Source organism: Sarcophilus harrisii, chromosome 6 (assembly GCF_902635505.1).
Source record: "Sarcophilus harrisii chromosome 6, mSarHar1.11, whole genome shotgun sequence".
Classification (NCBI taxonomy): Eukaryota; Metazoa; Chordata; class Mammalia; order Dasyuromorphia; family Dasyuridae; genus Sarcophilus; species Sarcophilus harrisii.
The window spans coordinates 116380175-116399990 of NC_045431.1; positions in this window are offsets into that span (position 1 = coordinate 116380175).

Here is a 19816-nt window from a genome sequence, read left to right on the forward strand (position 1 = left end):
TATTGTAACTCACTTGTATATCAAGTCTGGTCCTTTTGGACTTGGGACATTAGTATTGAGAATTAAGTCAAGCCAACTTAAATACCTACTGGATTTGCCTGCAGTTTGATCTTTCCATGTTTGAAACCTGTGCTAAAACTAATCCGAGACTTTAGTTTCCTGAATTGTAGACATCTCAGTAATAAGAAACATCTGCATAGTACTATATGGTTTGTAAAATACTATACATATAGTCAGTTGGTGGTCCTAACAACATTGTGAAGTAGATGTGATTATCATTCCCATTTTATATGGGGAGAAACTGATTTGCCCAAAGTCACATAGCTAGCTAGTGACTATGCCAATATTTAAACTCATCTTTCCAATACAAAGTCCAGCATTTATTATGCCACACACTAATTCTGTATCTTTTGCTCCAAAGTTTTCCTTACATTGTAGTGATGATCCATGTCGCACTTGAAGCTTTTGAACTGTTTTACCACAGGGGAGAAATTGAAAAAGACCTAGAAGGAGTAAAAGTGGGTGTGGAGCAGGACATATATATATATGATGGAAAATTCTTTCCTTTTTTGATTCTTAGTTAATGGATTGTTAACTTGATGGTCCCAAGCGACTATGAAGGAAAAAGTCAAGGTCTGGGAAGTGGTTTTGGAGTTGCCCTCTTTCATCAAAATAATCTTGGACTCCCAATAGACTTTAGATAGAAAAAGAACTAAGGAGACTGAATGTAAATCAACACATGTTATGTTCACTTCTTTTTTATCACCTATATTTAATCCCTTTTGCTCCGATTTTTCTCTCCCAACATAATTCATAAAACAATGTGTTATTAAAAATAATCTTGAACACTGAAGCAAATTTGATGTACTTTTGGAACATATTAAAATCCTGTGTAAATTCATTTTAGGTATTTTTCCACAAAGGTAATAGTTTATTTAAAATTGTCCTGCCTCATTCTAGATATTGAAATAGTTACTGCCAAGCCCATTTTCTAGATCTCCACTAGAGATATTTAGGAGTTCTTGGTTTTTTCCTGAATCTGATTTAATATCTACCCTTAGTTAAAAGTTTTTTTTCTTCTGTGAATGTTCCCTTTATCATGTTTAAGCCAATCTTTCAGCCTGTGTTGAAACAGTGGAACTGACTTCTTTATAGTTTTTAATGCTTTCTCACAGGCATGGAGAGGAAGGAACTTTGATCTCTTAGTACCAGTCGAATATTCTACCAAGCAGAGAAGTCTTTTACCTAAGCATCCAGCATTCATAATATATATATATATATATATATATATATATATATATATATATGTTCTTTGGGGATTAGCCTAGATGAATTTGGAGAATCTGTGTGGTTGATGAACTTTATCCCCAGTAATTTTTAAAGACATAGAAGTTAAGGGATGGAGATCTCTAGTAGAAGGACAAAATCATAGACATTTGAAATATTAAAGCAGGATAAGACTTAATACATTTTTTTCTTTGTTTCTTACTCATTTTCTAGCTTTTCCCTGATCAAAAAAAGGTAAATATCTGTGAATCCCTAAAGCTGTCTTGCAACTTGCCCTAGGCATTGGTCATGTCCTCCTCATGCCCAATCACCACCACCAGGGTAATTTTTTTTCCTTGGAAATCTTTATATCCTACATTTATACTGGCTGTGATTTAGACAACTCTCAAGAGAGAAAACCAAAATTGCCACTGGGAATAAGACCTGATTTTTCTCTATAAAACTTGAGAACCTTCCCTTTGTTTCCACAGGCTACTCTAGTATGAAGGTGATTGTAATCTAGAAGGTTTTTTTGTTTGTTTTTATTTTTTTTTTAAATCAACTAGAAGAAATGACAGAGGATGTTGAAATTAGTGGGTGTTACAAGGATCACCTTGGAAGGACTTGCTAATTCTCCATAATTTCACTGATGGTATTCCTAGCACTATTGCTTAATCATCCTGTGTTATTTATATTCTACCGTAAATCTTCATAATCTATCCCAACATCTTAGAACCCTCCCTCTAGAACTTGATTTCATTGATATAGTACTTGAACTGTCCATGTCTGTCTTACTTTCACTATAATGTGAACCACCTTTTATGAAAGATCCTCTTTTTCTAATAAATTTCCTAGGCATCTTTTATGACACTTTCTGCATGCAAGTCGTCATTAGTTATCATCTACAATCATTTCCACACTGTTGCCCTTTAGATTTGTTGCCATTTTTATCCTTTCATGCATCTTGGTGTTCCACAATTAATTACATAGTATCCTGGAAGAACACTGACATTTAAAAAGGTGAGTTTTTTTGGCTTGGGAATCATTGAAATCAAACAATTTTTTAAAAGCAATACAGGTCACTTTGCATAGAACATTATGCATCACTAGCAAATAACTTTGGCAGTGTACTTCTCAGGTCAACAAGCATTAAGCACTGAACTATATGCCAGGGATTGTACTAAGTAAGTACTGGGGATACAAAATAAGCAAAAATATTCCCTTTCAGAGTGAAGCTAAATGACTAGGTACATACACACACACATACACACACACACACACACATACGAGGATTAACACTGTACTCATCCCCCTACAGATGGCATGTCTCTGTAAGGAACAGCAAGTAGATTGGTGTAATTGAAGAGTAAAGTTTGGAAATACAGGAAAGGGCCCACTGATAAGTACATATTAACTACTATGTGCCAGGCACTTTTTTAAGTGTTAGGGACACAAAGGCAAAGAACTTAAATCTTAATGGCAGAAAGGGAGAGGAAAGAGAACTCTCTATAATATATACAATGTAAATGTAAACAATGGGGTTAGTGGGGAGGTAGAAGAAGGAAGAGAGGGAACTCTATATATATATAAAATATAGTGTAAATGTAACAATAGGGTTAGTGGAGAAGCAGGATGAAGACCTGCACAAGACAGGCTTTGAGCTGAGTCTTGAAACTAGGATGTGAGGGAGAGAAGATAGAACATTCCAGGCATAGAAGACAACCAATAAAAAGGATGGAATGTAGGAAAGATGGAGTAATCTATTCAAGAAACCTCAAGAAGGACTCTGTATGTGGTTTATGGAGTATGTAGAAAGGAGAAAAGTGTAGAAAGACTAGAAAGATAGGAAGAGGCCTAGATCTCTTAAGTGTTTTAAGTACCCAAAAGTTTATATTTGACTACAATTTTTTCCCATTATTTTGGAATCCTGATTTCTTTTCAGAAATCTTTGAAAAATCAATATCTTCAGAACAATAATTTCCATGTTGGGAAACTTCTACCCTCCATTTTCCAAGAAATATTCAATGTTTTCTCTAGCTTTGTCTTGTTTTGTTTAGATTCTTGCCTTTTCCATTCCCTACAGTGAATGAATGCCCTCTTCTGTCACTCAGAAAATATTTTGATTACCATGAGAAAGTCCTTTTGTACCTTGAGGTGAATGGTCAAGAAAGAAATTGGAGTAGTGATTATTATCTGGAATGTTAACCCCGAACTAGATTTTTTTTTTTTAATTTAATAGCCTTTTATTTACAGGTTATATGCATGGGTAACTTTACAGCATTAACAATTGCCAAACCTCTTGTTCCAATTTTTCACCTCTTACCCTCCACCCCCTCCCCTAGATGGCAGGATGACCAGTAGATGTTAAATACATTAAAATATAAATTAGATACACAATAAGTATACATGACCAAAACATTATTTTGCTGTATAAAAAGAATCAGACTCTGAAATATTGTACAATTAGCTTGTGAAGGAAATCAAAAATGCAGGTGGGCATAAATATAGGGATTGGGAATTCAATGTAATGGTTTTTAGTCATCCCCCAGAGTTCTTTCTCTGGGCATAGCCGGTTCAGTTCATTACTGCTCCATTGGAAATGATTTGGTTGCTGAGGATGGCCAGGTCCATCAGAACTGGTCATCATATAGTATTGTTGTTGAAGTATATAATGATCTCCTGGTCCTACTCATTTCACTCATCATCAGTTTGTGTAAGTCTCTCCAGGCCTTTCTGAAATCATCCTGTTGGTCATTTCTTACAGAACAGGTAATATTCCATAATATTCATATACCACAATTTATTCAGCCATTCTCCAACTGATGGACATCCATTCAGTTTCCAGTTTCTAGCCACTACAAAAAGGGCTGCCACAAACATTCGTGCACATACAGGTCCCTTTCCCTTCTTTATAATCTCTTTGGGATATAAGCCCAGTAGTAACACTGCTGGATCAAAGGGTATGCACAACCAAACTAGATTTTAAATCATGATCTTTTCCTTACTAAAGATTTGTGTAAATGTTTTCTCAAAGTGACTCAGAGTAAGACATGTCTAAGACATAGTGTCCCTTAAGTAGCAAGGAGATCAAATCAGTCAATATGTTTAAAAAATAACTGACTATTCATTCGAAGGACAAATACTAAAAGCAAAGCTTAAATATTTTGGCCATATAATGATAAGGCAGGACTCATTCAAAAAGACAGAAACTGGGAAAGACTGAAGGCAAAAAGAAAAGGGGATAGCAGAGGATGAGATAATATGGGAATAACATTAAGTTGAGCAGACTTCAGGAGATAGTGGAGGATAGAAGGACCTAGTGAGCTATGTATGGTTCATGGGATCACAAAAAGTTCGATGTGACTGAACATCAAAGGGCATCGTGAGCAAGGGTATATATGTGGAGAGAGGAAGGGAGAAGAGTGTAGCATTGCCAATTTGGACTTCTCTCCAAACTGGAGATGGTTGGATATTAGATTAATGTTAAATTAAGAAATTTTATTCTGGCAACCTTATGTCTAAAACACAGAGCACAATATTATTATGTTTTGTTGTTAAAGTCCATATTATGGCAGTGGTTTCACTGTTGGTGATGAAAAGAAAAATGACAAATCCATTCTATTTTTTACCTGTCATCATCTTTGTTTCTTTTATATATGCTCTTGAGATGACCGGATTTACCTGGATTTCATATCAAACTTTCATCAACTTCTTTTCCCTTCTCCTAATTTTTATAAATCTCTCCTGAACTTCTTTATGCATATTATGAAATATGTTTTATGGATACTCTTAATAGCAGGGTACCTCAGTATACTGCTTAGGGACCTTAACATTCTCTTTTTAAACTAAGGCAAATTTAAACAACTTAGACAAATCTAGTTCAAAGCTTCACTAACAATGAAATAATATACCTGTTTTCCCACCATCCCTTCAGCATTTGTTTAGAGCTGAGGACAGTGAACTATGGCCAGTGATGCCAAATACAGCTCACGATCTATTTTTGTATGGTCATGAACAAAGAACAATTTTTGTGTTTAAAAAATTTTGAATTTTGCAAAGTCAATTCAACAATATTGTTTGAATCACAAGTATTATCAAGCTACTTTATATACTTTTTTTTAATCAAAATTTAAAACAAGCAGTGATATGTCCATTCCACACAAACATACTAGATATATTTTCTGAGCTCAAAGCAGAGTTCCTGTAGTATTCTCAGATATTGAAGCAAAACTGTATTGCCATATTTCAAAAGCCATTTAACTGTGTAATTAAAGAGCTCCCACTAACTTTCAAATGCAAGTGATTAATGTATAATGTAATGACATTGCTAAAAGGCAATTATCAACAGAAAAATCTAGTAGAATCCTATAAATGCCATTGAGACATTAATTATGTTCAATTACAACTATTCACAAACTAAGGAGTATTTAACTACCAATTTTTGTGAAAAAATTTTTTTTCCAAAGATGAAATACATAAAATCTCACTATAGAACAACATTAATTGATGAACATTAACAATCTATTTTGATGATAGGATACATTAACCTTGAAACTCAATTAACTGAAATGTTATTCCTTTTTTTTTTTTTAATTTAATAGCCTTTTATTTACAGGTTATATGTATGGGTAACTTTACCGCATTGACAATTAATTGCCAAACCTCTTGTTCCAATTTTTCCCTTCTTATTCCCCACCCCCTCCCTCAGATGGCAGGATGACCAGTAGATGTTAAATATATTAAAATATAAATTAGATACACAATAAGTATTCATGACCAAACCATTATTTTGCTGTACAAATAGAATCAGATTCTGAAATATTGTACAATTAGCTTGTGAAGGAAATAAAAAATGCAGGTGGGCAAAAATATAGGGATTTGGGAATTCAATGTAATGGTTTTTAGTCATCTCCCAGAGTTCTTTCGCTGGGCGTAGCTGGTTCAGTTCATTATTGCTCCACTGGAAATGATTTGGTTGATCTCATTGCTGAGGATGGCCAGGTCCATCAGAACTAGTCATCATCTAGTACTATCGTTGAAGTATATAATGATCTCCTGGCCCTGCTCGTTTCACTCAGCATCAGTTCCTGTAAGTCTCTCCAGGCCTTTCTGAAGTCATCCTGTTGGTCATTTCTAACAGAACAATAATATTCCATAATATTCATATACCACAATTTATTCAGCCATTCTCCAACTGATGGCATCCATTCAGTTTCCAGTTTCTAGCCACTACAAAAAGGGCTGCCACAAACATTCGTGCACATACAGGTCCCTTTCCCTTCTTTATGATTTCTTTGGGATATAAGCCCAGTAGTAACACTGCTGGATCAAAGGGTATGCACAGTTTGATAACTTTTTGAGCATAGTTCCAAATTGCTCTTCAGAATGCTTGGATGTATTCACAGTTCCACCAACAATGTATTAATGTCCCTGTTTTCCCACATCCCCTTCAACATTCCGCATTATCTTTCCCTGTCATTCTAGCCAATCTGACAGGTGTGTAGTGGTATCTCAGAGTTGCCTTAATTTGCACTTCTCTAATTAATAATGACTTGGAGCATCTTTTCATATGGTTAGAAATAGTTTCAATTTCTTCATCTGAGAATTGTCTGTTCATATCCTTTGACCATTTATCAATTGGAGAATGACTTGATTTTTTATAAATTTGAGTCAATTCTCTATATATTTTGGAAATGAGGCCTTTATCAGAACCTTTAACTGTAAAAATGTTTTCCCAGTTTTTTGCTTCCCTTCTAATCTTGTCTGCATTAGTTTTGTTTGTACAAAAACTTTTCAGTTTGATATAGTCGAAACTGAAATGTTATTCCTACGAAAAAAATTTCCACCTTTTTCATTAGTTTACCTGAATTATTTCCCTCCATTCAAAAGAAGGGGGGAGGTAGGAAGAGAGCGATTATTCAATTATTGTTACATTTTGAATTTTATCAATAAGATAATTTGTGGAAATTTGTTTTCTCTCATTATAATCAGTAACTACATAATATTCTTTACAGAAGGCCCCTAATTCTTTATCTAGGGCTTAAAAAAACAAATTAAGAAAAGCAAATATATTTAATGATTCTTTACTGGTCACAATGCAAAACAAATAATATTCAATAAAGGATCTTGGATAAAAGATTAAAACTGGAGATTAAATAATCCTAAAAGAATTGGTGATTGAAGGAACAAATAATAAAAGCATTAGGGAATTTCATCAAAGAAGGCGAAAATAATGAAACAACATGCAAAAATCTTTGGAAAAAAGCCAAATAAGTCATAATAGAGTTGAGAAGCATTCAACTAAACTCTCCCAAATTTCTCTCCAAACAACTCTAAAAAACAATACCTCAAATTAAAGTGAGCACTAAAATCAACAAAACTTTGTGTAAAAGCAATTTCCCTGCCCAAGACAGTTTAGGAAGTCAGCAGTAAAGGTTTGCCTCACTGAGGTAATGGTAAACCAGAGGATCTCAGGGAAGGCAGAACAGGCTATGCTTTGGAGGTGGCTGCATCATCAGCAGTAGCAGCCTTGGGAATTATCAGCCCACAGAAGGAGAGGCAGGGTGGGACAACTGGTGAGAAGAAATTTACAGGTGACCCTTTGTTGGTGCTATGTTCAGGACCTTTTTGTATGCTCTAGGTTGCTGTCCTTAGGTCAAAGGCATGATAGTACTTATGGTTACAATGAAATAGGGGCTCAGGTTGATTCCAGGGCAGAAAGTTCTTATAGTCACCCATGGGGGAATAGGAATATGCTCTCAATTCCAAGATAAAGGGAGCACCAGAAATTCCAGCTACAGGAAATTCTGGTTCCAGAACCAGAAGGAGTGCTAGCGCTGATGGCTACAGTGCAACAAGGTCCCTTTCTAGGTAAAGATCAGAGCACAAGACAAGAAAGCAATGACTGTGCCTCTCCTTAGATCATATCAAGAAGCACCAAAACCTATAGACTCTCATAGCAAGCTCATGAAGCCTGAGTCAGTGCCTCCTCTATCTGAGAGCAAAGCCCAATTTTACTACCAAGTTCAGTCAAGAAATGGACTGAAAAAATGAACAAACAATAAAAAAGAACTTGACCATAACAAATTACTGTGGTAACAGTGAAGATCAAGGCAGAAACCCAGAAGAATATTGTCGTAAAACGGCGACAAGCAAAGTCTCAAAGCAAAATGTGAATTGGAAACACTCCCCCCTTCCTCCACCCCCCCCCAAAAAAAAAAACAAAAAAAAAACCCTGAAAGAGCTCAATAAGGATTTTTTTTTTTTTTTTTTTTTTTTTTTTTAACCGAGGCAGTTGGGGTTAAATGACTTGCCCAGGGTCACATAGCTAGGAAGTGTTAAGTGTTTGAGGCCAGATTTGAACTCAGGTCCTCCTGACTTCAGGGCTAGCACCACCTAACTGCCCCTCAATAAGGACTTTAAAAATGAAATGAGAGGTAGAGGAAAAATTGGGAGAAGAAATAAGAGGGATGCAAGAAAATCATTAAAAAAAGTCAACAGTTTTGTAAAGGAGAGGGTAAAACACTTAAGAAAATATCACCTTAAAAATCAGAATTGGCCAAGTTGTTAAAGAAGCAAAAAAATCCACTGATGAGAACGCTTTAAAAAACAAAATTGACCAAATGGAAAAAGAATTACAAAAGCTCACTGAAGAAAGTAATTCCTTAAAGTTGGAATCATGAAAATGGAAGGTAATGACTTCATGAGAGACCAAGTGAATGTAAAAATAGAAAGAAATGTGAACTATCTCACTAGAAAAACAAATACCTGGAAAATTGATCAAGGAGATAATTTTTTTCCATCCTTTTTTCTGTTTAATTTAAAATTTAATCCTCCCCTACAAGCACATATAAAAACTATTTTAACATGCATTTTTCAAAGTTTGAATTCTAAATTCTTTCCCTCTTTCCCTTCTCTACCATTGAGAAGGCAAGCAATTTGACTGTTATATATATATATATATATATATATGTATATATATATATACACATATATATGTATATATATATATATGTTTATGCAAAACACATTTCCACACATTCTGATATGTCATATTATGAAAAAAAAAACACAGACAAAAGAAAAATAAAGTAAGGAAAAAGTATTTTCAATTTGCATTTAGGCCCTACTAATTCTTTGTCTGGAGATGGACAGCAAGCACGTTTCATCATAAGTAGGGAGAAAATTTAAGAATTATTGTATTACCTGAAAGTCATTAAAAAAGAGAGCATGGATATTGTATTCCAAGAAATTATCAAGGAAAATTCCCCAATCTTCTAGGACCAGAGGGTAAAACAGAAATTGAAAAATTCCACCAGTCTCCTGAAAAAGATTCCAAAATAAAAACTTCAAAAAATATCATAGGCAAATTTAAGAGATCCCAAGTAAAGGAGAAAATATTTCAAGCAGTGAGAAAGGAACAATGTAAATACTGTGGCACCAAAGTCAAGATCACAAAGCAGCTTCTATTTTAAAAAATCAGGGCCATGGCATAATACATTTGAAATGGCAAAGGAGCTAAGATTACAACTAAGATAAACCATCCAGTAAAACTGGATATAATTTTTTTGGAGGAAAATGGATATTTGATGAAATAGAGGACTTTCAAGCATTGGAGAATCAGGAATGAAGAAAAATGGGAAATATCTCACCTAAAAAAGGTGTGAAAGGAAGAACTTTTATAATAGGGAAAGGATGGGGTAGTGGGCAGTGCATGAACTCTACTTTCATCAATATTATCATTAAAAAGAATGACAACAAGGAATGCAGTCAAAGCAGGATTTAAGGGAAAATTTATATCTCTAAATGCATAAATCAGTTTTTAAAAAAAGAAAGAGAAAGAGCAGATCAATCAACTTAACATGAAACTAAAATAACTAGAAAAAGAACAAATGAAAATCTCCAACTAATACCAAAGTGGAAATTCTGAAAATCAAATGAGAGATTAATAAAAATTGAAAGCATAAAACCTATTGAACTCACAAATGAAATGAGCAACTGGCTTTATGAAATAATTAGATAAAACATTAATTAATTTGATATTTTTTTTTAAAAAGGGGAAAATCAAATTACCAGCATTAAAAATTAAAAGAATTAATTCATCATCAATGAAGAGAAAATTAAAGCAATTATTAGGATCTTTTTTTGCCCAATAGTATGCCAATAAATCTGACAATGTTGGGGAAAGGAATAATTACAAAAATGTACATTGTCCAAATTAACAGAAGAGAAAATAAAATATTTAAATAACCCTGTCTTAGAAAAAGAAATTGAACAAGCCATCTATGAATTCCCTAATAAAAAATTCCCATGACTAGATGGATTAATAAGTAAATTCTACCAGACATAAAAAGAATTGATTTGAATACTAAATAAACTATTTGGAAAAATAGGCAAAGAGGGTGCCCTAATAAATTTATACAAACATTTTTACACATGTGGGTCCTTTCTCTTTTTTTATGATTTCTTTGGGATATAGACTCTCTAGAGATTCTGCTCTCTAGGCTGCTGGATCAAAAGGTATGCATAGTTTGATAGCTCTTTGGGCATAGTTCCATATTAAAGCAACAAAAATTTAAAAACTAAGTACCAGATTAAAATAAAAGAATAGGTGAATAAATACTATAAAATGTAAATTGTCCAAATTAACAGAAAAAATAAAATACTTAAATAAGCCTATCTTAGAAAAATAAATTGCAAACTATCTATGAACTCCCTAAGAAAAAAAATTCCCATGACTAGATAGATTAATAAGTAAATTACAGGAGATATAAAGAAGAATTGATTCTAATACTACATAAACTATTTGGGAAAAAATGCAAAGAGGGTGTCCTACTAAATTTATGCAAATATTTTTACACATGTAGGCCCTTTCCCATTTTTTATGATTTCTTTGGGATACAGACTCAGTAGAGACAAAGGGTATGCACAGTTTGAAAGCCATTTGGGCACAGATCCATATTAAAGCAACAAAATTTTAAAACCAAATTAAGATCAAAGAATAGATGAGTAAAATTTAAAGCAAAAACAATATAAAATTGATAAATAAAACAAAAAGTTGGGCTTTAAAAATTAATAAAAGAGACAAGCTATTAGTTAATATGGTTTTTAAAAAATAAAACAAACCCAAGTTTCAATAACAAAAATTAAAAAGAGAATTCACAGAATGGCAGCATTTAAGTTGGAAGGGATCTTGGTGATCATTTATGCCAATTCACATGAAAAAGAATTCCTATCATATAATGTACCCAAAACCTCTGCTTGAAGCCCTTCAAGAAAGAATGCAAATTGCCAATCAACACAACTCTTTCAGACAACTCTAATGATTTGAAATTTTTTCCTGACATTAGGTTTAAATTTACCTCTTTGCAATTTCAATTCATTACTCCTAGTTGTGCTCTCTAAGGCCAAAAAGGTAAAGACAGCAGTATGTTAGTGAATGTTTAACAAACAGCTCTCAAAAAAGTACTATCAATAAAAATTTTTAATTTTATTTTAAATTTTAAAATTTAAAAAAAATTTTGCATTTTCTAACATTTTAACCATTGCTTTCTTAAGTCTAAACAATCAACAAAACAATACATTAGGCCCTGATTCAGAAATTTGACTTCTGAAATATAAATGCTTACACTAAAAATTTTAAATGAATCCTTGAGAATCAGTTCAAGCAGATTCTAACGGTTCTAGATCTAGGTTAATATAAAGTAGTAATCCTGCTTCTTCCTCATTCACAAAGTTTTTTTGTTTTGTTTTGTTTTTTGCTGAGAATTGGGGTTAAGTAATTTGCCCAGGATCACAGCTAGGCAGTGTTAAGTGTCTGAATCCAGATTTGAACTCAAGTCCTCCTGACAAAAGGGTGGTGCACCTCCACAAAATTTTTTCTGATTTTGGCTAAACATGCCTAGTTTCTTCAATTAGTTTTCATATGGCCTCAAAGATACTCCGAGTTATCAATCTTCTTTAAATCATGGTACTGAACACAACACTACAGATGAATTTGAGAAAGGCAAAAATACTCTGGAACTCTCACTGTCCTTTTCATGAAAACTATAATTCTTTTAATGAAGTCCAAGATTATGCTTTTTTTTTTTTTTTTTTTTTTGCAGCCATATCTTTACATTAAGACTGCAGTTCAAGATATCATTGAGGACCTGATTAAATTTTAAGTGAGTAACACATTGTTGGTGGAACTGTGAATACATCCAACCATTCTGGAGAGTAGTTTGGAACTATGCTCAAAAAGTTATCAAACTGTGCATACCCTTTGTTTTTTTTTTTTATTTATTTAATAGCCTTTTATTTACAGGATATATACATGGGTAACTTTACAGCATTAACAATTGCCAAACCTCTTGTTCCAATTTTTCACCTCTTACCCCCCACCCCCCCCTAAATGGCAGGATGACCAATAGATGTTAAATATATTAAAATATAACTTAGATACACAATAAGTATGCATGACCAAAACATTATTTTGCTGTACAAAAAGAATTGGACTCTGAATTATTGTACAATTAGATTGTGAAGGCAGTCAAAAATGCAGGTGTGCATAAATATAGGGATTGGGAATTCAATGTAATGGTTTTTAGTCATCTCCCAGAGTTCTTTTTCTGGGTATAGCTAGTTCAGTTCCTTACTGCTCCATTAGAAATGATTTGGTTGATCTCGTTGCTGAGGATGGCCTGATCCATCAGAACTGGTCATCATCTAGTATTGTTGTTGAAGTATATAATGATCTCCTGGCCCTTTGATCCAGCAGTGTTACTACTGGGATTATATCCCAAAGAGATCATAAAGAAGGGAAAGGGACCTGTATGCGCACGAATGTTTGTGGCAGCCCTTTTTGTAGTGGCTAGAAACTGGAAACTGAGTGGATGCCCATCAGTTGGAGAATGGCTGAATAAATTGTGGTATATGAATATTATGGAATATTACTGTTCTGTAAGAAATGACCAACAGGATGATTTCAGAAAGGCCTGGAGAGACTTACACGAACTGATGCTGAGTGAAATGAGCAGGGCCAGGAGATCATTATATACTTCAACAACAATACTAGATGATGACCAGTTCTGATGGATCAGGCCATCCTCAGCAACGAGATCAACCAAATCATTTCTAATGGAGCAGTAAGGAACTGAACCAGCTAAAGAACTCTGGGAGATGACTAAAAACCATTACATTGAATTCCCAATCCCTATATTTTTGCCCGCCTGCATTTTTGATTTCCTTCACAAGCTAATTGTACAATATTTCAGAGTCCGATTCTTTTTGTACAGCAAAATAATAGTTTGGTTATGTATACTTATTGTGTATCTAATTTATATTTTAATATATTTAACATCTAGTGGTCATCCTGCCATCTGGGGGAGGGGGTGAGGGGTAAGAGGGGAAAAATTGGAACAAGAGGTTTGGCAATTGTCAATGCTGTAAAGTTACCCATACATATAACCTGTAAATAAAAGGCTATTAAATAAATAAATAAAAAATTTAAGTGAGTTTCTAAATACTAGTTTTTTGGGTTTTTTTTGATGCAAAAATTTCATTTTATTTTAATTTTTTATTTATTATAGCTTTTTATTTACAAAACATATTCATGGGTAATTTTTCAACTTTGACTCTTGCAAAACCTTCTGTTCCAGATTTTTCCCTTCTCCCCCTATCCCCTCCCCTAGATGGTAAGTACTCCAATATATGTTAAATGTTAAAATATATGTTAAATCCAATATATGTATACATATTTATATAGTTAACTTGCTGTACAAGAAAAATCGAATCTAGAAAGAAAGAAAAAAAACCTGAGAAGGAAAACAAAAATGCAAGTGAACAAAAACAGAAGGAGTGGAAATCCTATGTTGTGGTTTATACTCATTTCCCATAGTTCTTTCGCTGGGTATATATAGCTTCATTATTGAACAAATGGAACTGATTTGGTTCATCTCATTGTTGAAGAGAGCCATGTCCATCAGAATTGATCATCATATAGTATTGTTGTTGAAGTATATAATGATCTCCTGGTCCTGCTCATTTCACTCAGCATCAGTTCATGTAAGTCTCTCCCGGCCTTTCTGAAATCATCCTGCTGGTCATTTCTTACAGAACAATAATGTTCCATAACATTCATATACCACAACTTAGCCATTCTCCAACTGATGGGCATCCATTCACTTTCCAGTTTCTAGCCACTACAAAAAGGGCTGCCACAAACATTTTTGCACATTCAGGTCCCTTTCCTTTCTTTAAGATCTCTTTGAGATATAAGCCCAGCAGTGACACTGCTGGATCAAAGTTTATGTACAGTTTGATAACTTTTTGAACATAGTGTCAATTGCTCTCCAGAATAGTTGGATGCATTCACAATTCCACCAACAATGTTTCAGTGTTCCAGTTTTCCCACATCCCCTCCAACATTCAGCATTATCTTTTTTTATTATCCTAGCCAAACTGACAGGTGTGTAGTGGTATCTCAGAGATGTCTTAATTTGCCTTTCTCTGATTAATAATGATTTGGAGCATCTTTTCATATGGCTAGAAATAGTTTCAATTTCTTCATCTGAAAATTGTCTATTCATATCCTTTGACCATTTATCAATTGGAGAATGGCTTGATTTCTTATAAATTAAAGTCAATTCTCTATATATTTTGTAAAGGAGGTCTTTATCAGAACCTTTGACTGTAAAAATGTTTTCCCATTTTATTGCTTCCCTTCTAATCTTGTCTGCATTAATTTTGTTTGTATAAAAGCTTTTAAATTTGATATCATCAAAATTTTCTATTTTGTGATCAATAATGATCACTACTTCTTCTTTGGTCACAAATTCCTTCCTATTCCATAGGTCTGAGAGGTAAACTATCCTGTGTTCTTCTAATTTATTTATAATCTCATTCTTTATACCTAGATCATGAACCCATTTTGACCTTAACTTGGTATATGGTGTTAGGTATGGGTCAATGCCTAGTTTCTGCCATACTAATTTCCAATTTTCTCAGCAGTTTTTGTCAAATAGTGAATTCTTATCCCCAAAGCTGGGGTCTTTGTGTTTGTCAAACACTAGATTATTAAAGTTATTGACTATTTTGTCCTATGTACCTAATCTATTCTACTGATCAGCTAGTCTATTTCTTAGCCAATACCAAATGGTTTTGATGACCACTGCTTTATAATATAGTTTTAGATCAGGTACAACTAGGCCTCATTCATTTGATTTTTTTTCATTAGTTCCCTTGAAAGTCCTAACCTTTTGTTCTTTCAGATGAATTTTTTTGTTATTTTTTTAGATCATTAAAATAGTTTTTTGGGGAGACTGATTGGTATAGCACTAAATAAATAGGTTAGCTTAGGTAGTATTGTCATCTTTATTATATTCATTTGACTTATTCAAACGCACTTAATATTTTTCCATTTGGTTAGATCTGACTTTATTTGTGTGGAAAGTGTTTTGTAGTTTTGCTCATATAGTTCCTGATTTTCCCGTAGCAGATAGATTCCCATATATTTTATACTATTGGCAGTTACTTTAAATGGAATTTCTCTTTGTATCTCTAACTGTTGGATTTTGTTAGTGATATATAAGAATGCTGATGTTTTATGTGGGTTTATTTTATATCCTGTAACTTTGCTAAAGTTGTGGATTATTTCCAATAGCTTTTTGGTAGAATCTCTGGGGTTCTCTAAGTATACCATCGTATCATCTGCAAAGAGTGATAATTTGGTTTCCTCATTACCTACTTTAATTCCTTTAGTCTCTTTTTCATCTCTTACTGCCAAATGGTGATAGTGGGCAACCTTGTTTCACCCCTTATTTTATTGGGAATGGTTCCAGTTTATCCCCATTACATATAATGCTTACTGATGATTTTAAATAGATGCTACTATTTTAAGGAAAAGTCCATTTATTCCTATACTCTCTAGTGTTTTTAACAAGAATGGGTGTTGGATTTTATCAAATGCCTTTTCTGCATTTCTTGAGATAATCATATGCTTTTTTGTTAATGTGGTTATTGATATTGTCAATTATACTAATAGTTTTCCTAATATTGAACCAGCCCTGCATTCCTGCTATAAATCCTACTTGGTCATTATCTGGGGGATCATTTTCTGTATTCTCTTTGCTAATATTTTATTTAAGATTTTTGCATCAATATTCATTAGGGAGATTGGTCTATAATTTTCTTTCTCTGTTTTCATTCTACCAATACTGGTGGTTCTAAGAACTTTGTGGATCTCACTTAGGATGATTACATATTTTTATAGCCTTTACCTATATTCTAATTTTTACTGGTCTTAATTTTTTAAAATTGTAAACCTTATCCCTCACACTCCTGCAACCCTTACTATGTACCCAATGCTTTGCTAAGTAAGTACTGGGGATACAAATTTGAGCTAAAAGAACATGTCTGCTCTTAAGGTTCTTAACATTCGAATGGTGGAAAACAACAAAAGGGAGATGAAAAGGTGTGGGGGACAGAAGTGAGACAGGGTGAAGAGAAGTTACTCTTAAAAGCTCATGGTGATAAAGTCCTGAGAGTTGGAAGCACAGCTAAGGAGAAAATGTTAGTCCCATTTTAAAAATAGAGGCCCTGGAAGTAAGTCACTAATGGGAAAATGTGATGGGCATGGTGAAGTGATGTTTCAGGGTGAGTATTCCAGAGTAAGAAGTGCAATGAATCAAAATGGTGAAAACCAGAAGCATAGCCATGAGGGAAGTTGAATTTTTGTTTTTAAAAAAATCTTAGCCTTGAGCTTAAAATCTGTGTCTCCAAATTGTTGCTTTGCCACTGGCTAGATGTAGAATCTTGGATAAGTCTCATAGTTTGAGTTTCCTCTTCTGTAAAATGGGGATAATACTATTTGCCCTAAAGTACAATGTAAATGTGAGCCACCTTTCTCTTAAATTTGAATGAACAACTTTTTATTCTAATTGCAGGATAGACAATTGGGGGCTTTCTAGAATGTATTTATCCTGGAGAGGAATTATAAAAAGTTTTCTGTCTGATTGTTGGAGGGGATGCGGGAAAACTGGGACATTGATGCATTGTTGGTGGAGTTGTGAACGAATCCAACCATTTTGGAGAGTAGTTTGGAACTATGCTCAAAAAGTTATCAAACTGTGAATACCCTTTGATCCAGCAGTGTTACTACTGGGATTATATCCCAAAGAGATTATAAAGAAGGGAAAGGGACCTGTATGTGCACGAATGTTTGTGGCAGCCCTTTTTGTAGTGGCTAGAAACTGGAAACTGAATGGATGTCCATCAGTTGGAGAATGGCTGAATAAATTGTGGTATATGAAAATTATGGAATATTACTGTTCTGTAAGAAATGACCAACAGGATGATTTCAGAAAGGCCTGGAGAGACTTACACGAACTGATGCTGAGTGAAATGAGCAGGACCAGGAGATCATTATATACTTCAACAACAATACTAGATGATGACCAGTTCTGATGGATCAGGCCATCCTCAGCAACAAGATCAACCAAATCATTTCTAATGGAGCAGTAATGAACTGAACTAGCTATACCCAGAAAAAGAACTCTGGGAGATGACTAAAAACCATTACATTGAATTCCCAATCCCTATATTTATGCACACCTGCATTTTTGATTTCCTTCACAAGCTAATTGTACAATATTTCAGAGTCTGATTCTTTTTGTACAGCAAAATAACGTTTTGGTCATGTATACTTATTGTGTATCTAAGTTATATTTTAATATATTTAACATCTACTGGTCATCCTGCCATCTAGGGGAGGGGGTGGTGGGGTAAGAGGTGAAAAATTGGAACAAGAGGTTTGGCAATTGTTAATGCTGTAAAGTTACCCATGTATATATCCTGTAAATAAAAGGCTATTAAATTAAAAAAAAAAAAAAGTTTTCTGTCAGCACAGAGGTAATTGTTTTAGCTAATTTATGAAAAATTTCCCCAACAGATTTCAAGAAAGAGATTAGAGTTAAAGAGTTCATTGCCTTCTTGGAAATGTAGCTGTTGTAGAATTTTGCATAGGCAGAAGATTATATTAGTCATTTGGCTTAGGTTGCATTCTGTCCTACAGTTATAAAGTTTAATCCGTTTCCCTATTCTATCAGATTTTGCTTCCTACTATCTCTAGACCAACTATTACTTGTGTTTTTGTTACCCATTCATTTTTTTCCTTTTATCCCATCCTTTTTCCTAGTTGTTTTCTTCCTTTATATGATGCTATATGCATTGGCAGCCAAGAGAATTTTATAGCATTTTTAGTCTCTAAAGTTCTGTCAGAATAATATTTCAGAGGTCAGAAATCCTGTTAATTCGCTTTACTGTTGTTTCATGAGGTAGAGCAACAAAGCATAGAAAATATGACTGACCCTTCTTGATCTCTGTTAGTATAAAATAACCAAGGAAAAACAGCAATAGAAGGTGATCAAGGTAAGGTCAGCAGTTTTGTTATTGTGAAAAAAGATTCATGAATTGAGTGTATTTCTGAAAATGTATTTTCAATTTCAATAATTCTAGTTCTTCTGGTTTTGAGGAGAGCTGTCCAATATATATATCATCCAAAGTTGTCTTACTCAATCTTCATCCAGACAAATGGAAAAAAAAATGTCAGCAAAGGTGTACTCTCCCATTTTTCTTAATGGATTGTTGGTTTCATAGTCTATTTTTGACCTCATAAATGACTGCAGACTGGCCTCACTGCTTGGATAAAAACAATGAATCTTTAAAGTAACAATTCTCCAGAAGCAGCCACACAAACTTCTATGGGACACATAATTATTTTAAGTGATATTTAGTCACAGTTTTTTGCCTCTTCATCTTGCAAAAATCAAAGGAGGAAGCTTATTCTGCCCTAGATATCTTTAAATATAAGAACCTTCTGTTGAGTATCAGTATTAGAAATAAAATTTCTTTTTTTTTTTTTTTTTTTTTTTTTTAATTTAATAGCCTTTTATTTACAGGATATATACATGGGTAACTTTACAGCATTAACAATTGCCAAACCTCTTGTTCCAATTTTTCACCTCTTACCCCCCCACCCCCTCCCCTAAATGGCAGGATGACCAGTAGATGTTAAATATATTAAAATATAACTTAGATACATAATAAGTATACATGACCAAAACATTATTTTGCTGTACAAAAAGAATCAGACTCTGAATTATTGTACAATTAGCTTGTGAAGGAAATCAAAAATGCAGGTGTGCATAAATATAGGGATTGGGAATTCAATGTAATGGTTTTTAGTCATCCCCCAGAGTTCTTTTTCTGGGTATAGCTGGTTCAGTTCATTACTGCTCCATTAGAAATGATTTGGTTGATCTCGTTGCTGAGGATGGCCTGATCCATCAGAACTGGTCATCATCTAGTATTGTTGTTGAAGTATATAATGATCTCCTGGTCCTGCTCATTTCACTCAGCATCAGTTCGTGTAAGTCTCTCCAGGCCTTTCTGAAATCATCCTGTTGGTCATTTCTTACAGAACAGTAATATTCCATAATTTTCATATACCACAATTTATTCAGCCATTCTCCAACTGATGGACATCCATTCAGTTTCCAGTTTCTAGCCACTA